This window comes from Plecotus auritus (assembly GCF_963455305.1).
Source record: "Plecotus auritus genome assembly, chromosome: 3".
Lineage (NCBI taxonomy): Eukaryota > Metazoa > Chordata > Mammalia > Chiroptera > Vespertilionidae > Plecotus > Plecotus auritus.
Window position 1 is genome coordinate 118,168,343 of NC_137772.1, and position 13,940 is coordinate 118,182,282.

The 13,940-nt window shown below is 42.6% G+C and overlaps 1 pseudogene across 1 annotated transcript; it reads right to left on the bottom strand.

The window, feature by feature from the left end:
- Window positions 1-323: 323 nt before the first annotated feature.
- LOC308244151 (transcription factor 24-like) lies at window positions 324-923 on the bottom strand (annotated as a pseudogene). Its single transcript has one exon. The product of its transcript is annotated as a transcription factor 24-like (transcript).
- Window positions 924-13,940: the final 13,017 nt, after the last annotated feature.

Genomic DNA, 13,940 nt, shown 5'->3' on the forward strand with positions numbered 1-13,940 from the left:
CAAGAGATAAGGAAGGCCACTTCATAATACTAAAGAGATCAATACAATAAGAGGCTACAACTCTGGTAAAAATATATGCACCCAATACAGGTACACCCAACTACATAAAAAACTTCTGGAAGATATATATATTTTTTTATTCAAGACTATTTCATTTCTCATTTATTTAGATTAGACAGATAAATCTGAAAACTCACCTATGGATTCATATGTCAACTTTCAGAAATGATGTTTGTTATGTGTGATGTAATAAATATAAAATTATTTCATAGTATTTAAAAACAATGGACACCACTTTCTTTCAGCACCCATCAGGGGACAGCCTAAGGCTGTGAGTCTGTTGGAATATTGCCATGATTTGCTTTTTCTCCAGAGACAGAATGCTTCAGAAACTGACCAGTAGCACCAATGTATAATCTTAATCACATGGGCCATTTCTTGACAGGGTGCAGGTAGCCGTCACCATGCTGGGCGCCCAGTCCAGGGTCTGCCGGTGCCTCGGTGTCATCCTGCAGGCTGTGGGTGAGGTGAGTGATGTAGGTGGTGGCCAGCAGGAGCACGTCAAACTTGGACAGCTTGGTGTCTGGCGGAACAGACGGCAGCGTGCGCTGCAGCTCCAGGAAAGTGTGCCACAGAGTCTTCACCCAGCTGCGCTCCCGCGCGATGTTTGCCAACACAAGCCGCCCACCGCCCGAGCGCCCGCTGCCACGGGCGCCCGTCAGCCCTGGCCCAGTCAGCCCAGGGCTTGAGTCTCGAGTGGAGGCAGCAGGGGGTGCAGGCTCATTGCTGGAGATCAGAGGGCTGCCTGCGGGGCAACATTGGCCCATGGCAACGTCCCACGTCACGCGCCCTTTCCTGGAGTGGCTCTGTGGGGCTTTGCTCCGCTGCGCGAGTGGGCGCAGAGCGTTGAGCCGGGTCACCATGGCCAGGGCCGCGCTCGTCACTCCATCCTCACCCAGCCGAAGTCGACGGCTGCTTACAGCACCGGGTGGGAGCGCCTTTTATGAGGGCGTCTGGAGGCCAGGCGTGCATGCTGGTCAAGCTGGTGTCAACCCACCACTTCTGGTAGATATTAAGAGAGAGATTGACAGCAATCCTATCTAATAAAAGAGTAATATGAAAATTAACTGTACCTTCACTACATCCACAAGCCACGCCCACCAGCCAATCAGGAGCGAGTATTCAAATTAACCCAACCAAGATGGCTGAGGCCACATAGAGAGCAGAAGGCTTGCGTTTCCCTGGCAATGGAGGAAGCCAAGCTTTCCGTCTGCCTTGGCCTCTGCTTAAGGCTACAAAGATTCAATTATAGAAGATAAATAAATCCCAACAAAAATGGCTGCAGCCACGGAGCGACAGGAGGCTTGGCTCCGCTTAAGGCTACAAAGTTTCAGTTATAGAAGATAAATAAATCCCAGATACCAGGGCCTCCACTTGGGTCACTGGGGGGCGTGGCCGGCCTGCAAAGCACCACAGGCCCCTCACCCAGGCTGCCCCACATCAAAAGGAAACCCCCACCCTGATCTGGGACACCCTTCAGGGCAAACCAGCAAGGCCCTACCCATGCACCAGGCCTCTATCCTATCTAATAAAAGAATAATATGCAAATTGACCATCACTCCAACACACAAAATTGCTGCCCCCATGAGGTCAAAGATGACTGACCCCATGTGGACACAAGATGGCTGCCACAAGATGGCCAGCAGGGTAATTGGGAGGGACCAGGTCTGCAAGGGAGGGAAGTTGGGGGCGACCAGGCCTGCAGGGAAGGGCAGTTGGGGGGTACCCAGGTCTGCAGGGGATAGCAGTTGCGGGGGACCAGGCCTGCAGGGGAGGGAAGTTAGGGGCAAACAGGCCTGCAGGGGAGGGCAGTTAGGGGTGACCAGGCCTGCAGGGGAGGGCGGTTAGGGGCAAACAGGCTGGCAGGGGAGCACTTAGGCATCAATCAGGCTGGCAGAGGAGTGGTTAGGGGGTGATCAGGCTGGCAGGCAGAAGCCGTTAGGGGCAATCAGGAAGGCAGGCAGGCGAGCAGTTGGGAGCCAGCAGTCCTGGATTGCAAGAGGGATGTGTGACTGCCCGTTTAGGCCCGAGCCTACCTGGATTGGGCCTAAACGGGCCGTCGGACATCCCTCAAGGGGTCCCAGTTTGGAGAGCGTGCAGGCTGGGCTGAGGGACACACACTCCTGTGCATGAATTTCATGCACCGGACCTCTAGTACAATCATAGTAGGGGACTTTTAATACCTCATTGAGTTCACTGGACAAAAAATCATCAAGGAAACAGCAATCCTAAAAGACTCACTAGATCAGATGGAACTAATTGACATCTTCAGAACATTTCAACCCAAAGCTACAGAATATACATTCTTCTCAAGTGCACATGGGTCATTTTCAAAGATAGACCACATATTAGGACACAGGCTAAGGCTCTACAAATTCAAGAAGATTGAAATCATGTCAAGCATTTTCTCAGATCACAATGACATACAATTAGAAATAAAGTACAATAGCCGAAACCGGTTTGGCTCAGTGGATAGAGCGTCGGCCTGTGGAACGAAGGGTCCTGAGTTCGATTCCGGTCAAGGGCATGTACCTTGGTTGCGGGCACATCCCCAGTAGGGGGTGTGCAGGAGGCAGCTGATCGATGTTTCTCTCTCATCGATGTTTTTAACTCTCTATCCTTCTCCCTTCCTCTTTGTAAAAAATCAATAAAATATATTTTTTTAAAAAAAGAAGAAATAAATTACAATAAAAACAATCAAACACATGGAAGCCAAATAGCATGCTATTAAACAATGACTTGGTTACCAAAGAGATTAAAGAACAAATAAAAAATATCCTGGAAACAAATGACAATGAAAACACAAAAATCTAAAATCTATGGGACACAGTGAAAGCAAGCCTGAGAGGGAAGTTCATAGCATTACAGACCTACCTCAAAAAACAAGAAAAACTTGTAATAAGTTATCTAACCCTACAACTTAAAGAAATAGAAAGAGAGCAACAAGAAAAGCCCAGAGTAAGTAGAAGGAATAATAAATAATAAAGATAAGAGTGGAAATATATGACATAGAGACCTCACAAAAAATATAAAAGATCAATAAACCTAAAAGCTACTTATTTGAATGGATAAACAAGATTGATGAACCTCTAGCCAGGCTCACCAAGAAACAGAGAGGACCCAAATAAACAAAATCAGAAATGAAAGAGGTGAAGAAACAACCTACTCCACAGAATTACAAAGGATCATAAAAAAAAAAAAATACTGTGACACCTCTATTCCAACAAACTGGACAAATTCTCAACAAAGTTAGCAAATCACATCCAGACGAAATGGACATATTCCTAGAAAAATACAATCTTCTAGAACTCAATCAGGAAGAATCAGAAAACCTGAGTAGGCCAATAATTAGACATGAAATTGAAGCAGTAATAAAAAAACTTCCAGCAAACAAAGGCCTGGTCTGGATGGCTTCACAGGCAGTTTTACCAAACATTCAAAGAAGAACTAACACCTATACTCCTCAAACTATTGCAAAAAAATTCAAGAGGAAGGGACACTTCCAAGCTCTTTCTATGAAGCCAGTATTACCCTAATCCCAAAACCAGATAGACACTACAAAGAAAGAGAACTACAGGCCAATAACCCTGATTAACATAAATGCTAAAAATTCTCAACAAAATATTAGCAAATAACATCCAGTAATACATTAAAAAGGTCACATACCATGACCAAATGGAAATTATTCTGGGGATGCAAGGGGGATACAATATCCACAAATCAATAAATGTGATACAGCACATTAACAGACTGCAAGACAAAAATCACATGATTACATCAATTGATACAGAAAAAACATTTGACAAAATCCAACACCCAGTTTTGATAAAAAAAACTCTCAGCAAAGTAGGAATAGAGGGGTCAGACCTCAACATAATAAAAGCCTCAAATGACAAACTTACAGCCAACATCACTCTCAATGGGCAAAAATGAAAACCATTTCCCCTAAGAACAGGAACAAGAGAGGGATGACCACTGTCACCACTCCTTTTCAACATAGTACTAGATGAGCTAGCCATAGTGATCAGACAAGAAGAAGAAATAAAAGGTATTCAATCTGGAAAAGAAGTAAAACTGTCATTATTCACAGATGACATGATATTACCCATAGAAAACCCTAATGACTCCATCAAAAAACTATTAGATTTAATAAATGAATCCAGCCCTAGCTGGTTTGGCTCAGTAGATAGAGCGTTGGCCTGCAGACTGAAGGGTCCCAGGTTCGATTCTGGTCAGGGGCACATGCCCAGGTTGGGGGCTTGAACCCCAGTGGGGGCGTGCAGGAGGCCACTGATCAATGATTCTCATAATTGATGTTTCTATAGAGATTCTCTCCCTTCTTTACTGAAATCAATAAAAATATATTTTGAAAAAAAAATGTATGAATCCAGCAACATAGCAAGATATAAAATTAACACCCAGAAATTGATGGCATTTTTATACATCAATAATGAACTCACAGAAAGAGAAACTAAAGAACAACTACATTTACCATTGCAACAAAAATATTAAGATACCTAGGAACAAGGAGAAACCGAGATGGCGGCATAGGTAAGCATCTAAACTGCTGCCTCGCACAATAATTTCAAAACTACAACTAAAAGACAGAACGGACATCATCCAGAACCACAGGAAAGCTGGCTGAGTGGAAATTCTACAACTAGAAGGAAAGAGGAAAGCTCACGGAGAATCAGAGGAGCAGCAAAGGGCTGAGGTATGGAGACACACGCAGAGAGGAAGGGCGGCTGAGTGCATGGCTGGCTTTCTCTGGCAGGAGGGGGAAGGAAGCCCCCGACTGCACTGAACCCCAGTTCCGACTGCACTGAACCCCAGTTCCAGGCGAAACCCCGTGGACCCAGGCTCATACAGGGGGAGTCTGGACTGTCAGGTAGAGAGAAAGGCACAAGGAAACTCGGAGACTCGGGGGAGCCGTGGTGGGCAGGGGTCTGGAGGCACACGCGAGCGAGTGTGCGCAGAGAAGACTGACTGTGGAGGTTGCCACAGGCTTTCCCTAGCGGAAGGGAGTTGGAAGCTCCTGACTGCACTGAACCCCAGTTCTGACTGCACTGAACCCCAGTTCCGGGCGAGACCCTGGGGACCCACGCTCTTATGGAGGGAATCTGGACTGTCAGGTGGAAACTCAGGGAAGCCATGGAAGGCAGAGGGCTGGAGGCGCACGCGCAAGGGCAGGGCTGATGTGAAGCCAAGACTGTCTGCTCAGCCCTGAGACTCCGCCCCATCCAAGCTGAGCACAGAGGCTTTTGCAATTTTGCAAGTCTGGTCCTATAAGGCTGTCTCCAGCACCAAACTTCTCCCAGCATAGACACAGCTGATCCTTACAGCCAACTGGCCTGGAGGTCAATTCCTCCCAGTGATACCAACAACAATCAAGACTTAACTATAACAATACTGTGCACACAGTCCACAAAGGGGTGCACCAAAAGTGTCCACCTCAGGTAACTGGGGAAGCTTAGCCACTGGGCCATATAGGACACCTAGCACACAAAGCTACTCTACCAACTCAGGGAAGTAGCGACAATGCGGAGACAAAGAAACAGATCACAAACGAAGAAATGGAGGAAAGCAAACAACTGGATATAGAATTCAAAACCACGGTTATAAGGTTTTTCAAGAATTTCCTAGAAAAGGCTGATAAATTTAGCGAGACGCTCGAGGATATGAAAAAGGAACAACTAGAAATTAAACATACACTGACTGAAATAAAAAATATTATACAGAGACCCAACAACAGACTAGAGGAACGCAAGAATCAGGTCAAAGATTTGAAATACAAAGAAGCAAAAAAACACTTAACCGGAAAAGCAAAAAGAAAAAAGAATCCAAAAAGTTGAAGATAGTGTAAGAAGACTCTGGGACAACTTCAGGCGTACCAACATCTGAATTATGGGGTTGCCAGAAGAAGAGAGAGAGCAAGATACTGAAAACCTATTTGAAGAAATAATGACTGAAAACTTCCCCTACCTGGTGAAAGAAATAGACTTACAAGTCCAGGAAGCACACAGAACCCCAAACAAAAGGAATCCAAAGAGGACCACACCACACATCATAATTAAAATGCCAAGAGCAAAAGACAAAGAGAGAATATTAAAAGCAGCAAGAGAAAAACAGTTAATTACCTACAAGGGAGCACCCATACGATTGTCAGCTGATTTCTCAACAGAAACTATGCAGGCCAGACAGGAGTGGCAAGAAATTTTCAAAGTGCCCTAGCTGGTTTGGCTCAGTGGATAGAGCGTCGGCCTGCGGACTGAAGGGTCCCGGGTTCGATTCCGGTCAAGGGCATGTACCTTGGTTGCGGGCACATCCCCAGTGGGGAGTGTGCAGGAGGCAGCTGATCGATGTTTCTCTCTCATCGATGTTTCTAGCTCTCTGTCCCTTTCCCTTCCTCTCTGTGGAAAATCAATAAAATATATTAAAAAAAAAAAAAGAAATTTTCAAAGTGATGAATAGCAAGAACCTACAACCAAGATTACTCTACCCAGCAAAGCTATCATTCTGAATGGAAGGTCAGATAAAGAGCTTCACAGATAAGAAAAAGTTAAAGGAGTTCATCACCACCAAACCAGTATTATATGAAATGCTTAAAGGTATTATTTAAGAAGAGGAAGAAGAAAAAAGTAAAGATAAAAATTATGAACAACAAACACATATCTATCAACAAGTGAACCTAAAAATCAAGTGAATTAAAAATCCGAGGAACAGAATAAACTGGTGAATATAATAGAATCAGGGGCATAGAAAGGGAGTGGACTGATAATTCTCAGGGGGAAAGGGGTATGGGAGGGTGCAGGAAGAGACCGGACAAAAATCGTACACCTATGGATGAGGACAGTGGGGTGAGGTAAGGGCAGAGAATTGGGGGGGGGGGGAACCAGATGGAGGGAGCTATGGGGGGAAAAAGGAGAAACAATTGTAATAATCTGAACAATAAAGATTTATTAAATTTAACAAAAAAGATACCTAGGAGTAAATTTAACTAAGGAGGTAAAAGACTTGTACTCAGAAAACTACAGGACATTGAAAAAAGATATAGAGGAAGGTCTAAACAGGATGTTGAAAAAAGATAGAAGAAGGAATATACCATGTATATTGGTAGAAGATACATAATTAAAATGTCCATACTATCCAAAGCAATCTATAGGTTCAATACAATCCCTGTGAAAATACGAATGGCATATTTGACAGACCTAGAACGAACTCTCTAAAAATTTATATGGAATTAAAGACCCCTAATAGCCACAGCAATCCTGAGTAAGAACAAAGTTGGAGGGATCACCATACTAGATATCAAGTTATATTACAAAACCACTATTCTCAAAACAGCCTGGTACTGGCACAAGAACAGACATATAGACTAAGGGAACAGAACAGAGAACCCAGAAATTGACCCAAGGCATTATGCTCAATTATTATTCCACAAAGGAGAAAAGAGCATAAAATGGAGACAAGACAGTCTCTTCAGTAAATGGTGTTGGGAAAATTGGACAGATACTTGCAAAAAAATGAAACTAGGCCACCAATTTACACCAAATACAAAAATAATCTCAAAATGGATAAAGGACTTAAATGTAAGAAAAGAAACCATACAAATCTAAGAAGAATCAATAGGCAGCAAAATATGAGACATATCTTGTAGCAATCTGTTTACCAATATATCTCCTAGGATTATGAAAACTAAGGAGAAAATAAACAAATGGAACTACATCAAAATAAAAAACTTCTGTACAGCAAAAGAAACTATCAACAAAATAACAAGAGGCCCCGCTGCATGGGAGAACATAATTGCCAATGTTACATTTGAATAGTGGTTAATCTCCAAAATTTATAGGGAACTCAAACAACTTAACAAAAGGAAAATAATCAATTCAATCAAAAAATAGACAAAGGACCTAAAATAGACACTTCTTGAAAGTGGACATACAGCAGGCCAAGAGGCATATGAAAAAATGCTCAAAGTCACTAATCATCCAAGAGATGCAAATCAAAATGACAATAAGATACCACCTCATACCTGTCAGAATGGTTATCATCAACAAAACAAGTGCTGGTGAGGATGTGGAGAAAAGGGAAGCCTCGTACACTGCTGGTGGGAATGCAGACTGGTGCAGCCACTGTGGAAAACAGTATGGAGTTTCCTCAAAAAATTAAAAATGGAACTCCCATTTGACCCAATGATCCCACTTCTAGGGATATATCCCCATGAAATCAGAAACACCAATCAGAAAGAATATATCTACCCCTATGTTCATAGCAGCACAATTTACAATATCTAAGATTTGGAAACAGCGTTAGTGCCCATCAGTGGATTAGTGCATTAAAAAATTGTGGTACATCTACACAATGGAATACTACGCAGGTTTTAAAGAGGAGCTCAACAGCATGGATGGACCTGGAGACCATTATGCTAAGTGAAATAAGCCAGTCAGAGAAAGATACATATCACATGATCTCACTCATTTGTGAAATATAATGAACAACACAAATCGATGAACGAAAATAGATCCAGAAACAGAAACATTGAAAAGACCTCAGAGGGAAGGCACGGGAGTGTGTGTGTGTGTGTGTGTGTGTGTGTGTGTGTGTGTGTGTGTGTGTCGGGGGGGGGGCGGGGTAGAGATCAACCAAAGAACTTGTATGCATATAAGCATAACCAATGGACACAGACAATAGAGTGGTGAAGATCTGGTTGGGGTGCAAGCAGGCTGGGAAAGGTCAATGGGGGAAAAAATTGACATAAGTAATACTTTCAAAAATAAATAATTAAAATAAAAAATTATTTACTATTAAAAAAAAAAGGAAGAATGACAGAAAACTTCCCCACCTGGTGAAAGAAATAGACTTACAAGTCCCAGAAACACAGAGAGTCCCAAAAAAGAGGAATCCAAAGAGGACCACACCAAGACACATCATAATTAAAATGCCAAGAACTAAAGACAAAGAGAATCTTAAAAGCAGCAAGAGAAAAGCAGTTAATTACCTACAAGAGAGTACCCATACAACTGTCAGCTGATTTCTTAACAGAAACTAGTCAGGACAGAAGGGACTGGCAAAAGATATTCAAAGTGATTAATTTTTTCTATCATTTAAAATTGAAGGTTAGATAAATAACTTCACAGACAAGAAAAAGCTAAAGGATGTCATCACCACCAAACCAGTATTACATGAAATGTTGAATGGTATTCTTTTCTTTTTTTTTCTTTTACTTTTTATTGTTTAAAGTATTACATATGTCTCCTTTCCCCCCAGAAGGGTATTCTTTAAGAAGAGGAATAAGAAAAAGAAAGATAGCCGAAACCGGTTTGGCTCAGTGGATAGAGCGTCGGCCTGTGGACTGAAAGGTCCCAGGTTCAATTCCGGTCAAGGGCATGTACCTTGGTTGCGGGCACATCCACGGTGGGGGGTGTGCAGGAGGCAGCTGATCGATGTTTCTCTCTCATCGATGTTTCTAACTCTCTATTCCTCTCCCTTCCTCTCTGTAAAAAAATCAATAAAATATATTAAAAAAGAAAAAGAAAAAAAAAGAAAAAGATAAAAAATGTGAATAAAAAGGCAATAAATACATGTCTATCAACAATTGAATCTAAAAAATCAAAATAACTAAATAAGAAACCTAATGAACAGAAAAAACTGGTGAATAAAATAGAATCAGATGCACGGAAACGGAACAGATTGACGATTCTCAAAGAGTAGGGGGTTGGGGGAGGTGGGAAGAGATTAGACAAAGATCTTATATGTATCTATGCATTACCCATGGACACAGACAATGGAGTGGTGAAAGCCTGGGGTGGGGCAGAAACCAGGTGGAGGGGGGGCAAAGAGGGGAAAAAGAGGGATATCTGTAATACTCTCAACAATATTTTTTTTTAATTTATTAAGTTGTATTTTCATTTTTATGTAGTTCAAAATTTCTTGTGAGATTTCTTTTTTGACCTATGTGTTACTTAGGAGTGTGTTACTTAATCTCCAAGTATTTTTGCAATTTTCTAGCTATCTATTATCTAGTCCTAGTTTAATTCCATTGTGGCCTAAGAGTTATGATTTCTATTATTTTTATTGTGTTTTTATTGATTTTAGAGAGAGGGGAACGGAGAGGGGGAGAAAGATTGATGAGAGAGAAACATTGATAGGCTACTTCCCATATTCCCTGCACTGCGGGTCGAATCCATAGCCCAGGCATGTACCCTGACCAGGAATCGAATTGGCAACCTCTTGGTGCATGGGATGACACTTAAGCAACTGAGCCACACCAGTCAGGGCAATAATTTCTACTCTTTTAAATGTATAAAAATGTGTTTTATGGCCCATTAATGTTTCATGCTAAAATAAAGAGAATTGGTTTAAAGTCTGTTTTAGAAGTTATCCAGCGCATCTCTCCAACTCTTGCCAGATGAGTGACTGCCCCATCCCAAACTAGAGGCCCGGTGCATAAAAATTTAGGCACTGGAGGGTAGGGGGTCCCTCAGCCTGGCCTGCCCCCTCTCACAGTCCAGGAGACCCCAGGGGCGGGAGGCCACCCGGCGATCAGGGGAAGGCGACGCCCCATCACACCTCTGCTGCTGCCACTGCTGGCAGCGCAAGCCTCGGCCAGCCCTGGTTACCTGAGCCTCGAGTGGACCTGGGCAGCTGGGAAGCTGCCATCCGAGGCCTGCCTGCACCTTGGGCTGACCCTGGGCAGCTGGGGTGCTGAGGGGACTGGGGGACTCCAGAGGCAGGGGCGCAGAGCTGAAAGAGCTGAGCGCCACCATCTTGTGGCTGTGGGCGCTGCCATCTTTGAGGATGGGGCAGTCAATTAGCACATTCCCTCCTTATTGGCTGTGGGCACTACCATCTTTGCGATGGTGTGAGGGTCAATTAGCATATTCCCTCTTTATTACATAGGATGGGAAAAGATGAGAATGTTATCCTCTGAGGATGGTAAAAGAGGGGTGCTGAGTTTATGAGGCATGGTTTTGGATAGAACTGTGGACTGTCCACAGCAGGATGAAGTGAATGTATGCATACTGAGTCCTTCAGTCCTTTTTCTACTCAAGTCTCAGAATACTGGCAACAAGATTGTTATGCTCTGGGCAGGAGTTTGGTGGTCTTCTCTGGGATTTTTGAACACCATAGGAAGAAAGACTTGAAGATATGGATATCAAGGTTCTCCAACTAGAGAATCCAGCAAATTACCTTACTCTGAAGTTCCCTCAGACAATCAGATCCCATCACATTTTACTGTCCAGCTCTCAGCTATGATCCTCTGAAGACAAAGTGAACCTGAGGAGAGCCTCTGATGTGGAAGATGCAGACAACACTTAGTCAAAAGCAGACTTGTACGACCAGTGTGCCTCAGTGATTGAGCGTTGACCTCTGAACCAGGAGATCACAGTTTGATTCCTCGTCAAGGCACATGCCCGGGTTGCGGGCTCGATCCCTGGTGGGGGCATGCAGCCAATCAATGACTAGCTCTCATCATTGATGCTTCTGTCTCTCTCTCCCTTCTCTGAAATCAATAAAAATATATATTTTAAATCAGCCTCAGTGAAAGTAGCTGTGCAAGGAGAGGAATGCACCCACAAACTATCATCAATCATTTCAAGGGTAAAAGATCTTATACCCTTGAAATGAGAACAGGATATTATTTTAAAAAAACAAAAACACCCTCAGAATAAAAGTGAGTGCTTTGCCCTAGCTTAGTGGTCGGCAAACTCATTAGTCAACAGAGCCAAATATCAACAGTACAATGATTGAAATTTCTATTGAGAGCCAAATTTTTTAAACTTAAACTTCTTCTAACTCCACTTCTTCAAAAGACTCGCCCAGGCCGTGGTATTTTGTGGAAGAGTCACAATCAAGGGGCCAAAGAGCCGCATGTGGCTCACGAGCCACAGTTTGCCGACCACGGCCCTAGCTGATTTGACTTTGTGGATGAATAGAGAGTCAGCCCGAGATTCTGCTCAGAAGCCTCAGTTGCAGGCTCTATCCTGGAACGGTTGGGGCATGTGTGGGAGGCAACCAATGGATGTATTTGTTGCATATCGGTTTTTTTTCTGTATCTCTCCCACTTCCTTTCTCTCTCTCTAAAAATCAATGGAAAAGTATCCTTGAGTGAGGATTAACAACAGAAAACGAGAGAGTGCTTTGAATTAAAAAATTACAATGATAGCAAGAATGAAAATCTTAGTAGAAAGTTTGGGCAATAAAGTTAAGGAACTCCAGCAGGAAAAAAAAAAACCAGCCAAAAGATGAAGAAATGGAAAATAAGAGATAAACATAACAAAATTAGAAGATGAGTACATGTCTAACATCTGAATCATCAGAGTTTCAAGGAAGAGAAAAAATTTTTTACATGGGAGTTGAGGAATTCCTCAATGCAATAATTTAGGGAAATTTCCTAGAGCTGAAGGATATATTTCTAGATTAAAATGGCCTGAAGGGCCCAGAACAGTGGATAAAAATAGATATCATACGCATATCATAACAAAATTTTAGAATATTTGGAACAAAGAGAAAATCCTGTAAGCTTCCAAAGAGATAAAACAGTTAATTCACAAAGGGTCAAGAATGAGAATGGTTTTGAATTTAACACCATTTCTAGACATTAGAGTGGGGCATAGGTGGGTGGAGGGGGTCACTAGGGAAAAAAGGGGGACATACTTGCAACAAAAAAGATAAATTTTAAAAGATAAAGTTTAAAAACATGTTGATTGTTATGGGACCAAGTATCTCCTGGGTGAGAGTCAGTGAAATAATTTGTTAATTTACCCAGAATTTAACTCCAGGATGATATTTTTCTCAAATATGTTTTCTTTCTTCCCTTTCTCCCTTCAGCCTCTCTTTCTCTCTAAAATCAAACTGATATCATCCAAAAATAAATAGACATTAGAGAATAATGGAACAAGCCTGAAAAATTTGTTAAAATAATTGTTTCCAACTTAAAATTCTATACCCTTATCAGTGTGAAAGAATAATGGCATTTCAGATATTCAAGAATTCAGAATACTGGTGCTAGCTGGTTTGGCTCAGTGGATACAGCATCAGCCCTCAGACTGAAGGGTCCTGGGTTCAATTCTGATCAAGGGCACATACCTCTGTTGCAGGCCCCAGTCAAGGTATGTGCAGGAGGCAACCAATTATCTCACATGGATGATTCTCTGTCATTTCCCTTCTCGTTCATTCTCTCTAAAAATCAATGCAAAATATTCTCGGGTAAGGCCCTAACCGGTTTGGCTCAGTGGATAGAGCGTCGGCCTGTGGACTCAAGGGTCCCAGGTTCGATTCCAGTCAGGGGCATGTGCCTTGGTTGCGGGCACATCCCCAGTGGGGGGTGTGCAGGAGGCAGCTGATCGATGTCTCTCTCATCGATGTTTCTGACTCTCTGTCCCTCTCCCTTCCTCTCTGTAAAAAATCAATAAAATATATTATTAAAAAAAAATATTCTCGGGTAAGGATTAACCAAAAGAAAAAATTTTTTTTTCAGAATATTTTCTGTTCATACACACTTTCTTAGGAAGGTTTCACAAATGCACTTCAACAAAAGAAGGGATTAAACCAAGCTATAGGATGACATGGGGTCACAGAGATGGACCAACAGAGGAGCAGAAGAAAGGGAATCACTGGGATCATGATGGGGCATCTAGGAGGACAATGGTGCTCCATGGGAAGAGGGCAAGCCTTTCACCTAGGACAGGTCAGAAGGCTCTAGGAGAGACTTCCCAGGGAAGAATTTTTTTCACCTGTCTTGAAAGGAGATTGGGGGTACTTGAAAACTTTGGGATTAGATTTGGGACAAGTACAAGGAAAACACAAACCAATGATTAATTCTAGGGAAAACTAAAGATTGTGCAGAAAAGTAAAGTATTATTTAACATTTGGTTAAT